At 45.4% G+C, this 12,730-nt stretch overlaps 1 protein-coding gene across 5 annotated transcripts in view; it reads left to right on the plus strand.

The window, feature by feature from the left end:
* The window catches only part of ANKDD1A (ankyrin repeat and death domain containing 1A), a 315,687-nt gene that overhangs the window by 32,267 nt on the left and 270,690 nt on the right, over window positions 1-12,730 (plus strand). The window lies entirely within an intron of this gene.

Here is a 12,730-nt window from a genome sequence, read left to right on the forward strand (position 1 = left end):
GCCAGTTGCTGGACTGAGGCCAAAGGAAGATGCAGGTGCTTTCAAATATGATTCACTGGCACTGAATATTAGAGAGAGTGTGGAAACATGCATGGTTTGGAAAGAAGTCTACTGGCACCTTCATGTTGGTGGTAAGGGGGGTGACTCTTTGCAGCTACCAAGCTGGCCATGTTTGGATTAATCTTCAGGCCAGGGGAACCCTGCCATTGCTTTACTTGCAGCATTCGGTTACGTTTCTGTTGGTTTAGTTCAGATACTGAAGTATTAATTGATTTCGGTTCATCGCCACTGCAGAAGATCCAGTGAAGTGGAGCACTGAAAATCCTTAAGATGTTCCTGAGCTAGAGGAAGGTAAATAACACTGTACATGGACCAAAGTGATGAGCTGCCTGGATTGAGCTTTCCATCTGAGTGAGAGAATAGGACAAACTCCTTAAATAGTTGTACATGTTTAAACCAGTCTTTCAGAGGTAAACCATCTCTGTGTAAAGGGTGAGGTTACAGTGTGTCTTCCTTCCAACAGCTCTGGGGCAGGCAGCAGTGCATGCAATAGGCATTTGTTGAGTCCCAGGTGGTCATTCCAACTGGACTGTACCTTGTATGAACCTTTCTTAGAGAGTAACGGTCACTCCCTCCAGAGTTGATGCACACGTAAAATTTTAGCAAGCCACCATTGAGCTTTTTCTGTTGGAGTGAGGAAGAGGGGTTCTTCAAGGCAGGTAAGGTCCATATTGGACATAAGGGGCCAGATGGATCAAAGGGTTTTACCCATTCTGTGTCTATGGGAAAATGCTTTAGTACATATGGCCCAAGGTCTCTCCCTGAGCTGGCCCTATCTGCCTTGTCATGGAGCAAGAGGGGGTTGAATGCTTAGGAAAGTAGCCATTTTATCCAAGACCCCACACCACAAGAGAAAGGAAAATTAAATTTTTGTAAGAATTTAATGGGTAAGTTTGTCTGCCACAACTGTTAGCTTTAAATCTGTATGAGAGAATGATGCTTATTGGGAATTGGGTTATTGTTCTGTGGACTGCACATCATCAGTATAAGAAATTAATGGAGAACTACTTCCTTACTGCAAGCATCACGGCAGTAATGATTCCCTTTTATTTCCAGCTTTCAAGTAGTTGTTTTAGTTTCTTTGTAATGTAAACTTTTAAAAGTAGTCACTACAAAGTTACTTTTGTTTTAATTCCAGAAACCCTCTAAAATTGAGATCCTGGCGAAGTGACCCAGGGCACAAAATGAATTGACGTTAAGGAATCCGTCATTATTATTAAAGTATTAAATGATGACCGAATTATGAAAATAATTAAGATTGCAGAAAATTTATTGCTTTACATAATTCGGGGGACAGTCGCTAAAACTGTTAAAAATGAGCGTTAAATCAGTGGCAAGTCAAGTCAATGCACAGAAACTATTGGAGTTTAAACAAACTGGGTTGATTAACTGTTTGACAGATTTAAGGGTTTGTGCTTTCGCAGTAAGCATACAGGAGGTAGTGGTAGACACTTTGCAAAAGTTAACTAATCAACTTTTAGCTGTTGATTGTTAGTATGGGAGGTGAGAATCTTACCTAAAATGAGTTGATATCTTGCATTGATTAACTTGAGCAAGGCCTTTTGTCTGAAACTTCTTCTTGTAGTTATCTTTTCTCTGGATTATAGCTTCTCTCTCATCCTCCTTTATTGGATGAATTGTGTCCTACAACTGTTTACATTCAGGGATTTCCTTTTTTAGGGTCGAGCCTGCGTTGCATGCGCTTGCGCATGCGTATGGCAGCAAGACGCTTTAGTATTTAGAAAAGGGCTTGGAGCCCTGTCAACTTCACATCAGTGTTTTTTATTGGTTCGTGGGCTTGCCTAATAAAATATGCTTGCTTTGATTAGTCGAAGGCACGCATAGGTCATGCCTTTTCCGGTAGCTTGCCCTCCTCGAGCGCAGTGACCAAGTACAGAAAACATGCGAGGGTCGCTGTTTTCCATCGGGCTCGTGGACTCCTTTTTCTCTAATTTACGAGCACGATCTCGCTTGGCAGAAATCGAGTGCTTTACATAGTTAATTTAACTTTTTCGGGTTATGTACATAAATGCACTTTTGCCCGATAGGTGAAAAGTCAGGTTAGGAGTTTACAACGCGATCAGCTCTAACATGAGCAAACGCGAGACCCGTTGTATTGTAAATGCTTGTTTTCTTCTTTCTGCAGTCCATGTGCGTGTTTTCTTTCTCTCTCCCTTTTGCACTCCCTTCCCACTCATATCCAGCCCCTACCCCTGTATTTGTCCAACAAATCCTCCTTTGTTCAGTTGCTTCAGTCTGTTTTGGAGACATACAATGTAAACACGGCAAACCCAAATCAAAGGAGCAGTTTAAAAACATAACTGGGATGAGCAGAATAAAATAGACGCCCCTTGGATTGCAGAAAGTGTCTACATTTAAGGTTGTTTTAGGCTGGGAGCAACCTTCTATGTTATACTCAATGTGTGTTACTCCGGTTGGTATAAAGGACAGTGTTTGTAAAATTCCATTCCTGTGTTTACGGGCAAGAAAAAACTTGATAACTATTGGTGATTTAATATATGGAATAGAGTCTCTTGAATTTGCATCATTTAATTTCCTAAGAATCACATATTTTCAACAGGTTTGTGGTCACCTTTATATCTCTCCATTTTAAAATGTAAAATTATGTAGACCATGCCGGAGAATGAGCTGCATAATTTGCGTTTAATTGCTTAATGTTGCTTAAGTTGCCCTTTCTTGAGACATAGGGCCTCATTTACAAGCCCCTTGCGCTGTCACTGAGTCACTTTTAGGGTTGAGCGCAAAGCGCTCTTTCCCTGTTCTTATCTCTCTACAGGCTTGTAACCACGCCCAAGTCAGGCCCATCACTTTGGTTGGTTTGTGGGCTTGCCCTTTACAATTCGCTTGATTTCATTAGTGAAGGCATGCATACGTCATGCATTTTCTGGTGTTTAGCCCTCCTCAAGCGCACCGGCCAACTACTGAAAACATGCGAGGCTCCGTGTTTACAGCATGGTTTCTGGACTACTTTGTTACATGGATATTTGCACTTTTGCCGATTACATGGACAACTGCACTTTTGCGGGTTACATGGACAATTGCACTTTTGCCGATACGTTTCACTGCAAGCGAACTTCTGTTTTCTTTTGTGTGTTTGCTTTGCACTCATGGCAGCTGTCGGATCGCTTATGTGAAATGTTTTACTTTTCAGTTGATGTGGCAAGAAAAGTCCGGTTAGGAGTTTACAAAGCTAATAGCTTTAACTCAAGTAAAATCGAGACCCATTGCATTGCAAATGTTTTGGGGTTCTTTACACAGCGGTGGTGCTAGCAGTCCACTACACTGCTCCATATTTACAGACTGATGTATTGGGCCCAATGCCTCCGTTTGTAAAGCCCTGCTTCACATTATACCAGTGCCAGGTATAATGTATGCATAGTAGGTGTTCCCACGAAAAAGCCACATAGAACTGACTCAGTGAAATTCACAACTTTTCACTATGTCACTCCACAACTTCTCTGCATCAAAATGTTACCATCTGCTCAGACCAGATGTAAAATTGACGCAGGGCTTTTTCCAATGGGACTCTTCTTGCATTGCTGGAGTTGAGTCAGTTTAATGGCTGGCGCATCTGTGAAAACCTGCACCATGACGCTCTGTATTGTAAATAAAGCGCATCCATTGCACCATTAGGAGATGTGCATCAGGTGCAAGAAATCTGATGCATCAATGAAGATTCATCAGTTTCTTGTAAATGAGGCCCATAGTATGCTTTTCATTTGCAACCTAATTTAAACAGCTCTGCTGCCTTCATTTTTCGTCCATTGCCACATATGTCCAGAGGCCAATATATAGTGCTTACGGCCAAGTTACAACCTGTGTCTTCCCCGTGATTATTGAAAGATGGTTCCTCAGGAAATAGAAACTAGGAGTAGTCAAGGCTGTTTGAGGGAGCACTGCAATATGATGATGTAGAATTACTTCTCGTCTGCTAGTGGACACCAGGCACAGAAGCCTTTACAAGAACACAGTCCAGTATCAGGATCACGTGTACCCACAAAATAAGTAACAAAGAGACAAGTACACAGCCCTGTGTAACCTTCATGTCACAAAAAAGTCCAGGAAGATGTGAAGGTAAAGCTCAGTGAGCAAGACCTGTAGACAGTAACCCAGTTAAAGAATTTTAGGCAGAAATGTACTAATGTATTCCCCCTTGGGGAAAGAATTGGTAAAACTCCTTCAATCATTAGGCCCTTGGTCAGTGGACAAAGTGCCTGATGTATCAAAAATGGACAAAATCTATAGAGAAACAAATGGTGCAGTGTCAAGGCGCCTGAAGCAAAAGAAGGCTGGGAAGTGGTTGCTGGTGCCTCTGCATTGTCCACTGTAGTAATGCATTTGTGGAAAACAGCTTATGTTACCTAGAAGAAAAGCAATACATTTACCAATCCTAGCTCAGGGATGCCTTCTCAGTCATCGCCTACTGCATGCTGCACCCTTCTTCCTGCTTCTTGAGAAGCAGGTAATAAAGCCCAAACCCCCTACTGTGGTCCTCTACCAGGGACTTGAAAGTGAATGTGTGAATGCTCCAGATATTGAGGAAGCCTGGTGCTGTGTTCTGGTCTGCACAAGCTCACAGTATCCAACGTATGTCTGTCTCCCTAATGCAGGGGTCATCAAACTGGGGGGTGGGCCCCCTATATGGGCCCAAAGTGATCCCGGGGGAAGGGAGCACCAGACTCTGACCAAAAGTAGCATTATGGTGATAACAGGGCTTTGGTTTAAGCTGAAAAAAATGAGCGTCAGTAAACCGCGTTTCTACCGTCCGACGAACTTCCGACGGGGATGTTGCCACCACACAGGTTACCTCCCCGCCAGTCCCATTAAGAGTTTCCCGCTAGGATGGCGGGGAGAAACCTCGTTTCCCCCCACCAGGCTAGCGGGAAACTGGCTACAGCATTGTCACCAGCTCATAATCGAGCCAGTGGCAATGCTGTAGCCCGCAGGATGAACCAGCACCCCTGCATGTTTGCAGACAGTGAACATTGGGAGGTTGCTGGCCAGGGGGCCCCCTGCACTGCCCTTGACAAGTGTATAGACCGTGCAGGGGCCTCCTTGGACCCCCTGCACGCGTCCCCACCAGCATTTTCATGGCGGAGGTTCCACCATGAAACCGCTGGCGGAGAAGGTGGTCGTAATCCCCAGGACCGCCACCTACCTCCAGACTGCTGGGATCTCTGATCCTGGCAAAGCTGGCGGTTTCCTGGAGGCCTGACCACCAGGGTGGTATTGTGGCGCTCAGACTCGTAATGAGGCCCAGAGTGTCTATGACGCTGTTTCATGGTGTAATGTGTGTATGCCTGCATTAACTGTGGGATGATCGTGTGTGCACTTTTCTGAGGAAAGAGATTGGCTTTTTAAATGATGGTGCCTACCTGGGATCTGCAGTTGTTCACACAAACTGGTTTTGCTGGTCAAAAGGAGTGTCCCGTCTACTAGTCGCAGAGAGACAAAGTTTTGGGTCACTACCCTGGACTTCACTATGTTGCAATCTAGGTATTTAGGACATTACTACTGAGAAAGAAACAAACTGCAACTGTGCTGTGACCTATGGCATCTATAGTGTGCGGCATGATTGACTGCGTTGGTCAGTGTGGTCTTGCTTGAGGTGACATTTGAGAGGTATATACAACAGGACTGATGTAGGAGGAATTCGGGCTGTGTGATTGCCTGGTGAGTGATGTTTTATATTCTCACTTGTATGGATACAAGGGGCTACATGACATCTATGGATGCAAGGGACTGTGTGATGATTAGCAGGATGTCTGGTTACAGTGACTGCTCGGTCAGCACAGGTTGTTCTGTGTTTGGACGGTAGTTGATTTGGGTTGTTGTTTTGGGCCCATATGCACGAACACATTTTTCAGACACTGAAAGGGTTAAATAAAGCCTTTGATATGTGAGACTCTTGGTTTGGTAGAAACTGTCACTTTAATTGAACCATTAGTGCACCTTGTTTTGTCTGCAGGGCGAAACAGGACACATACAACGCTTTCTAACCTGGATTGACTGGCATGGCTTGTGGATATTTAGTGTGATCGAGACGGAGCACACAAATGTGGCTGCAGCAGACCCTAATGTAAAGAAGCTCTCCCATAACTCCATACCCTGCGCTCAAGAGACCCATTTCGTACATAATTTTAGATGAGAAGGAAGCAATTTAAATTATACATATATATATATATATATATATATATATATATATATATATATATATATATATATATATATATATATATATATATATATATATATATATATATATATATATGGACTTTAAGCCAGGTCAGGAGAGTGCGCCAGTCCACTTCAGCCATTTCCTAAATTCACTGTGAGTGAGGTCAGTATTCCGTTTTACAAGCTGCACATCCACACACAAAGTAGTTCCCTTAAGTGCCATGGGATGCTGTGTGATTGTGTGTGTGTTTTTTTAGACCCAAACATATTTTTGCTTTTAGCTAATGTGCTCTTTAGCTTAAGGGCTCGGCAGCTTCACCGATATTAATGTTTTGTAAAAACGATATTAAGAAAACAAGCTTTTACAAAGTCAAAAGACTGGTGGCTAGTGTCAAACCTACTGGCTTTACCGATGCTTATTTTGTATTCGTAATTACACTGTGACCACCATATTCCAAAGCCAGGGTCACAGCAGTCAAAAGCAGCAGTGGAGGGTTAAAAGGAACTGGTGTTCATCTATTTCCTCATACGCCATGAGTCAGGAAGGAGGGTCGGTGCCACCAGCCCTTTCATGCAAATATGTTCCCATGTAGGACTCGAAACATGCACCCCAGTCTCCGGCGCGTCCTACCTTGGAATTCACTGCACGAGAATCAAGTGGTTCAGCCCCAGGAGTGGCCCTGGCTGCGGGTTTATGGACTAGAGGAAAAAAGGCCTCATGACCTCATTATTTATAAAGCGAGTTCCCGGCAGGGTCTCGAGACTCTAGATGAACAGGCACGCGAAGCCTATGTGACCTCACGAGCTCAACAGATGTGACTAAGTAGTCTGCCATGCCAGTGAGCCCCAAGCCTTCGGCAGCTGCAGCAATGCAGCGTCCTCGTGCTTTTTGCTGTGCGTCGTCTACGCTTGTAAACAATTACTTTGTTAAATGAGGACACTTACACCTCTAAGAGCCAATAGTTAAAAGCGAGTAATTAAATTAGGAGGGTCATTTTTCTTTTGTGTTAGTAAAAAAGGTCTAAGTACAGAAAGCAAAAAAGGAACCTATACTAGCATTAGGCAGAAAGGTGCTATTTCTGGTAGTTATGCGCAACTTGTCCTTCGCAAGGTTGACTTGACTTGTACTCTTAATAATGAACACGCCATTTTCAGTCCTGTTCTGTCAGATAGCTGGTTTGCAGGTCATTACTGATGGAGATTCATGATTGCAATCACCTATGCACTGTATTCCAAACGTTACTTAGGTGAAATCTACCAGACAGTGTATCGAAAAACCTATTGTGAGCTCACCAAGAACGTACATGGGATAATAGCCAGTGCTTAATTTGCCACAGAATGAGCACTGGTGTCCAAAGCTGTACTCAGAAGTACACGTTTCTTGCGCTCGTGTGCTTCTTCCTGCACCCATGATCCAGGTTGCATACTCCACTCCCCCCCATCCCCACCCACCAGGCCCCTTGCCAGCATGTTTTTCTCACCCTTCAAACCTAGGGTGACCACCTGCCCTTAAATTTCAGGGACTGCCTGTAATTTCGTCCTGCCGTCCATTGTCTGTGATGAAAGGCTTAAGGAACAGCATTTGTCCATCATTTTAGCCTTTCACCTAAAGGACAATATGTAATTAGGACAGATCAGTTTCCCCCAGCAAGACTGAAAGGCAGGGAGTCTCTTGTGCTCTGAGGGAGGGAGGAGCAGACAGATAAGAAAAGGCCTTCTTGCCAGGGTGTCTCCTTCCCTAAAGAAATGCAAATGTGCGCAACCCAACCGGTAAATCTGCAAATGTAAAAGGGATTGGAAACCTGCATTGACTTTAATCAAAGAAGTCACTTGAAGCTTTCTGATGAAAAAGATACTTTCTTTTAGAGAGGTACTGTAAGGGTGTTCCAAGGTGAGCTGTGGCATATGTGGTTTTATTGGACTGTTATAAAAAAATACTAGTACAAGGTACAAACTGTATATTATTCTGATCTATATTTTAGAAGGACTTTTTTTATTTAACAGAAATGTATTTGCACATTTTTTGTAGCAGCCTATATTATGATGTGTATAATGCATGTTTAAAATAAGGACTTAAACATTCACAGTTCTTTCAGGGACCTTGGCACCTCATAGTACTAAAAACATTGGCAAAGCCAATAGGTCTCGTCTACGTAAGAGTTATTGGCTTTCCCAATGTGCTTTAGCCACATTTTACACCAGAGTGGATACTGTTCAGCATGGCTAAAAATTAGTGGCACAGTGGTGTAGGGTGGAGTAGAGTGGCATAGGAGCAGGGCGTAGAGCACAGTTGTGAAGAGTAGAGTGAATTGGAGTTCAGTGCAGTTGTTTAGAGTGTATTAGCGTAGAGTGCAGTGGTTTAAAGTGAAGTGGCCTGGAGTGGCGTGGGACAGAGTAGAATGACAGAGTGCAGTGGGGTAGAGTGGCAGAGAGTACAGTAGTGTAAAATGGTGCAGTGGCATAGAGTGCAGAGTAGATTTGTGTGGCATAGAATGCAGTGGCGTAGAGTGGTGCAGAGTGAAGTAGTGTAGAGTGGTGCAGAGTAGAGTATATTGCTGTAGAGTACAGTGGCGTAGAGTGGAGTGATGCAGAGTGCAGTTGCATAGAGTGGAGTAGAAAGAAGTAGTACAGAGTAGAGTGGTGTAAAGTACAGTGCCGGAGAGTGCAATGTTGCAGAGTAGAGTGTCAGTGCAGTAGTGTAGAGTGTCACAGAGAGTAGTGGCGCGGAGTACAGTGGTGCAGAGTAGAGGGCAGTGGCGTACATTGCATTTTAGAGTACCATGGCGTAGACTGCAATGGGACAGAGTGGCATGGGGCAGAGTAGAGTGGCATAGAGTGCAGTGGCATAGCGTGGCATACAATAGAGTGGCAGAGATGTAGTGTAGAGTGGTGCAGTGGTATAGAGTTAAGAGTAGAATTGCGTGGCATAGAGTGCAGTGGCGTAGAGTTGTGCAGAGTGGAGTAGAGTGGTGCAGTGCAGAGTAGAGTATAATGTTTTAGAGTGCAGTGGCATAGAGCGCAGTGGTGTAGAATGTAGTAGTGCAGAGTAGAGTGGTGTAGAGTACAGTGGCGGAGAGTGCAATGTTGCAGAGTAAAGGGTCAGTGCAGTAGTGTAGAGGGGCGTAGAGTGGTACAGAGAGCAGTGGCATAGAGTACCGTGGTGCAGAGTAAAGGGCAATGGCCTACAGTGCAGTTGTTTAGAGTGCATCAGCGTAGAGTACAGTGGCATAGAATGGCATGGGGCAGAGTAAAGTGGCATAGAGTGGAGTAGACTGACATACAATAGAGTGGCAGAGAGTGCAGTAGTGTAGAGTGGTGCAGTGACATAGATTGTTGAGTAGACTCAAGTAGAATAGAGTGCAGTGGTGTAGAGTGGTGCACAGTGGAGTAGTGTAGCATGGTGCAGTGCTGTAAAGTGCAGTGACGTAGAGTGGAGTTATGCAGAGTAGAGTGGTATAGAGTGCAGTGGAATAGAGTGTATTGGTGCAGAATGAAGTACTATTGAGTAAAGTGGTGTAGAGTATAGTGGCGGCCAGTGCAGTGTTGCAGAGTTGAGTGTCAAAATGCAGAGGTGTGTAGTGCAGTTGTTTAGAGTGCATTGGCATAGATTGCATTGAAGTAGATTGCAGTGGTTTAGAGTGCATTGGGGCAGGGTGGCGTAGAGTGCAGTGGCATAGAATAGATTGTTTCAGAGTAGAGTGCAGTGGCATAGAGTGGAGAGGTGTAGGGCAGAGTGCAGTGGCATAGAATGCAGTGGCGCAAAGTGCACTGGTCTAAAGTAGATTGTTTCACAGTAGAGTGAAGTGGCATAGAGTGGAGAGATGCAGGGTAGAGTGGAGTTGCATAGAGTGTGATGGCATAGAGTAAAGTGGTGTAGAGTGCCATGGCATAGTGTAGACTAAAGTGACGTACAGTGCATTGATGTAGAGCGCAGGGGCAAAGAGTTGAATGTTACAGAGTAAAGTGCACTAGCATAGAGTATATTAGCTTAGGGTGCAGTGGCATACAGTGCAGTGTTGCAGAGTAGCATAGAGTGGAGTTGTGCGGACTAGATTGGTGTTGCCTAGACTGGAGTGGTATAGCGTGCAGAGGCGCAGTGGTGTAGAGAGGTGTAAAGTGAATTGGCATAGAGTAGAGTAGAGAGGCATAGTGGGAAGTAGCATAGAGTGTAGTGGCATAGAGTGGAGTGGTTCAGAGTGGGGAAGAGTGCAGTGTCCCAAAGTGCAGTGGCATGGAATGGTGTAAAGAGGAGTGATGCAGAGTAGGGTGCAGTGGTGTGGAATGGGGCAGAGCAGAGTGAAGTAGAGTATGCATGGTGTGGTACACACTGCCATTACAAACCACACATTTTTTATTTAAATGACCATTACATTGCACAGACATACCGTTTTTCAAATAAAACAGTGCACAGACGATGATGTGTGGAAATTACATCACCTAATGCAATGATTTGTTTTAATCATATAAAGGTATTTGTTTCCAGCACAGTTCAGAATTAACAAAAATGTGCTTCATTTGTACTCCTAATTTTGATATATTCTAAAGTTTATTTAAATGTTGTCATGTGATAGAAAAAACTCTTTCCTAACTTCAGTGTCCAGCAAGATTGTCGCATAAATCCTCTCACTTTGAAGTCAGAGAAAGAAAACTAAACACTAAGGGGGTCATTCCGACCCTGGCGGTCATGGACCGCCAGGGCCGGGGACGGAGGAAGCACCGCCAACAGGCTGGCGGTGCTTCAGGGGCAATTCTGACCGCGGCGGTAAAGCCGCGGTCAGAAAAGGGAAACCGGCGGTTTCCCGCCGGTTTTCCCCTGCCCCAGGGAATCCTCCACGGCGGCGCTGCAAGCAGCGCCGCAATGGGGATTCCGACCCCCTTCCCGCCAGCCTGTTCCTGGCGGTGAGGCTGGCGGGAACAGGTGTCGTGGGGCCCCTGGGGGCCCCTGCAGTGCCCATGCCACTGGCATGGACACTGCAGGGGCCCCCTAACAGGGCCCCATTAAGATTTTCAGTGTCTGCAAAGCAGACACTGAAAATGGCGACGGGTGCCACTGCACCCGTCGCACACCAGCAACTCCGCCGGCTCCATTCGGAGCCGGCTTCATCGTTGCTGGGGCTTTCCCGCTGGGCGGGCGGGCGGGCGGCCTTTTGGCAGTCGCCCGCCCGCCCAGCGGGAAAGTCAGAATGACCGCCGCGGTCATTTGACCGCGGTACGGTCTTCTGGCGGGGGAACTTTGGCGGGTGGCCTCCGCCGCCCGCCGAAGTTGGAATGACCCCCTAAGTTCCCACCGAAGACAGTCTGACATTTGAATGCACAGCAAATGTGATGAGATAAGAACAAGACTTACAGACCTGTTTACAGAAAGGGAGCACTCGGAAGGATACTCTAAATAAGGTTTGGGCAACGGTAGGGAGGAGCTCAAGCTGCATATCCTAAAACAAATAAAGCCAGCAAATTGAAAGTAATGAAATGTGAGTTACAAACCACAAAGTCAAGGGCAAGCAACAAGCGGAATGCATTTCCAAGGAAGCTCTATGAATGTACCTAAATGACAGCCATGGGATACTTTGTGGGGAAAGTCCAGTATGTTTAGTCCAGTCCGTATCTTACAGAGGTTTGGCCACATCAATCACCCACGTAGTATGACGTGAAGAACTGGAGTGGTATCAGTGTTGCAGGAAGGTCTCTACACCCATTCTATCAGTTGCCACCAGTCCCTATGATGTAGAACTTCTGGCACACCTCATGCATGGTTAGTGCTAGGTGGCAGACATGAAATAGGGCATTTAATGATTGTTTAAGGTGCTTGTCAGTAAGGAGTTGACTGGGGTGAAGCTGGTATTCTGCCACAAAGTTTTCGAAATTTAGTATCTCACCATCCAGAAACAAATCCCCCAATTTTAAGACACCTGTAGTATGCCACTCATGGAGTTGCTCTGAGCACTGCCATCCTGTGCGAGTGGGAAGGTAGTGCAGGAGCACAGGGTTTCTTCGTGTCAGTGAGTTTACAGGTTCTAGCAAGGCAAGAGAAAGTGGTGCATGATAACACCGGATGGTGATCCATAGAATGGTCGGTAGGAAACAATGAGCAGTGCAGTAAGCCCTCCTTAAAAGTCTTTATGGATAAACCCCATCGCATGCAGGGGGTGGGCAGAAAGCCAGCGAGCCACCCATTTGACCTGTGCAGCTAAATAAAAGTGTTCTAAGTCCAGAAGGCCTAATCCATCCATAGTCACGGGTAGCTTTAGACTTGAAAGAGCTACCCGACGGAGCCCCAGTGACCAAATCAGATATGTGGAATGTCTGAAGAAGGAAAGGAAGATGCGCAGGGGAATGTTTGCTAAATAATACTATCATTAGGGTAGCACACCATCTTCACTAGTCCCACGTGGCCCACTACAGAAAGCAGAAGCGAAGACCAAAAAGCAAACTGGGCTCAGAGGGACCCTGATGCTCTGCCGAGATTTCCATC

The sequence above is a fragment of the Pleurodeles waltl genome, chromosome 3_1 (assembly GCF_031143425.1).
Source record: "Pleurodeles waltl isolate 20211129_DDA chromosome 3_1, aPleWal1.hap1.20221129, whole genome shotgun sequence".
In the NCBI taxonomy this organism is placed as follows: Eukaryota; Metazoa; Chordata; class Amphibia; order Caudata; family Salamandridae; genus Pleurodeles; species Pleurodeles waltl.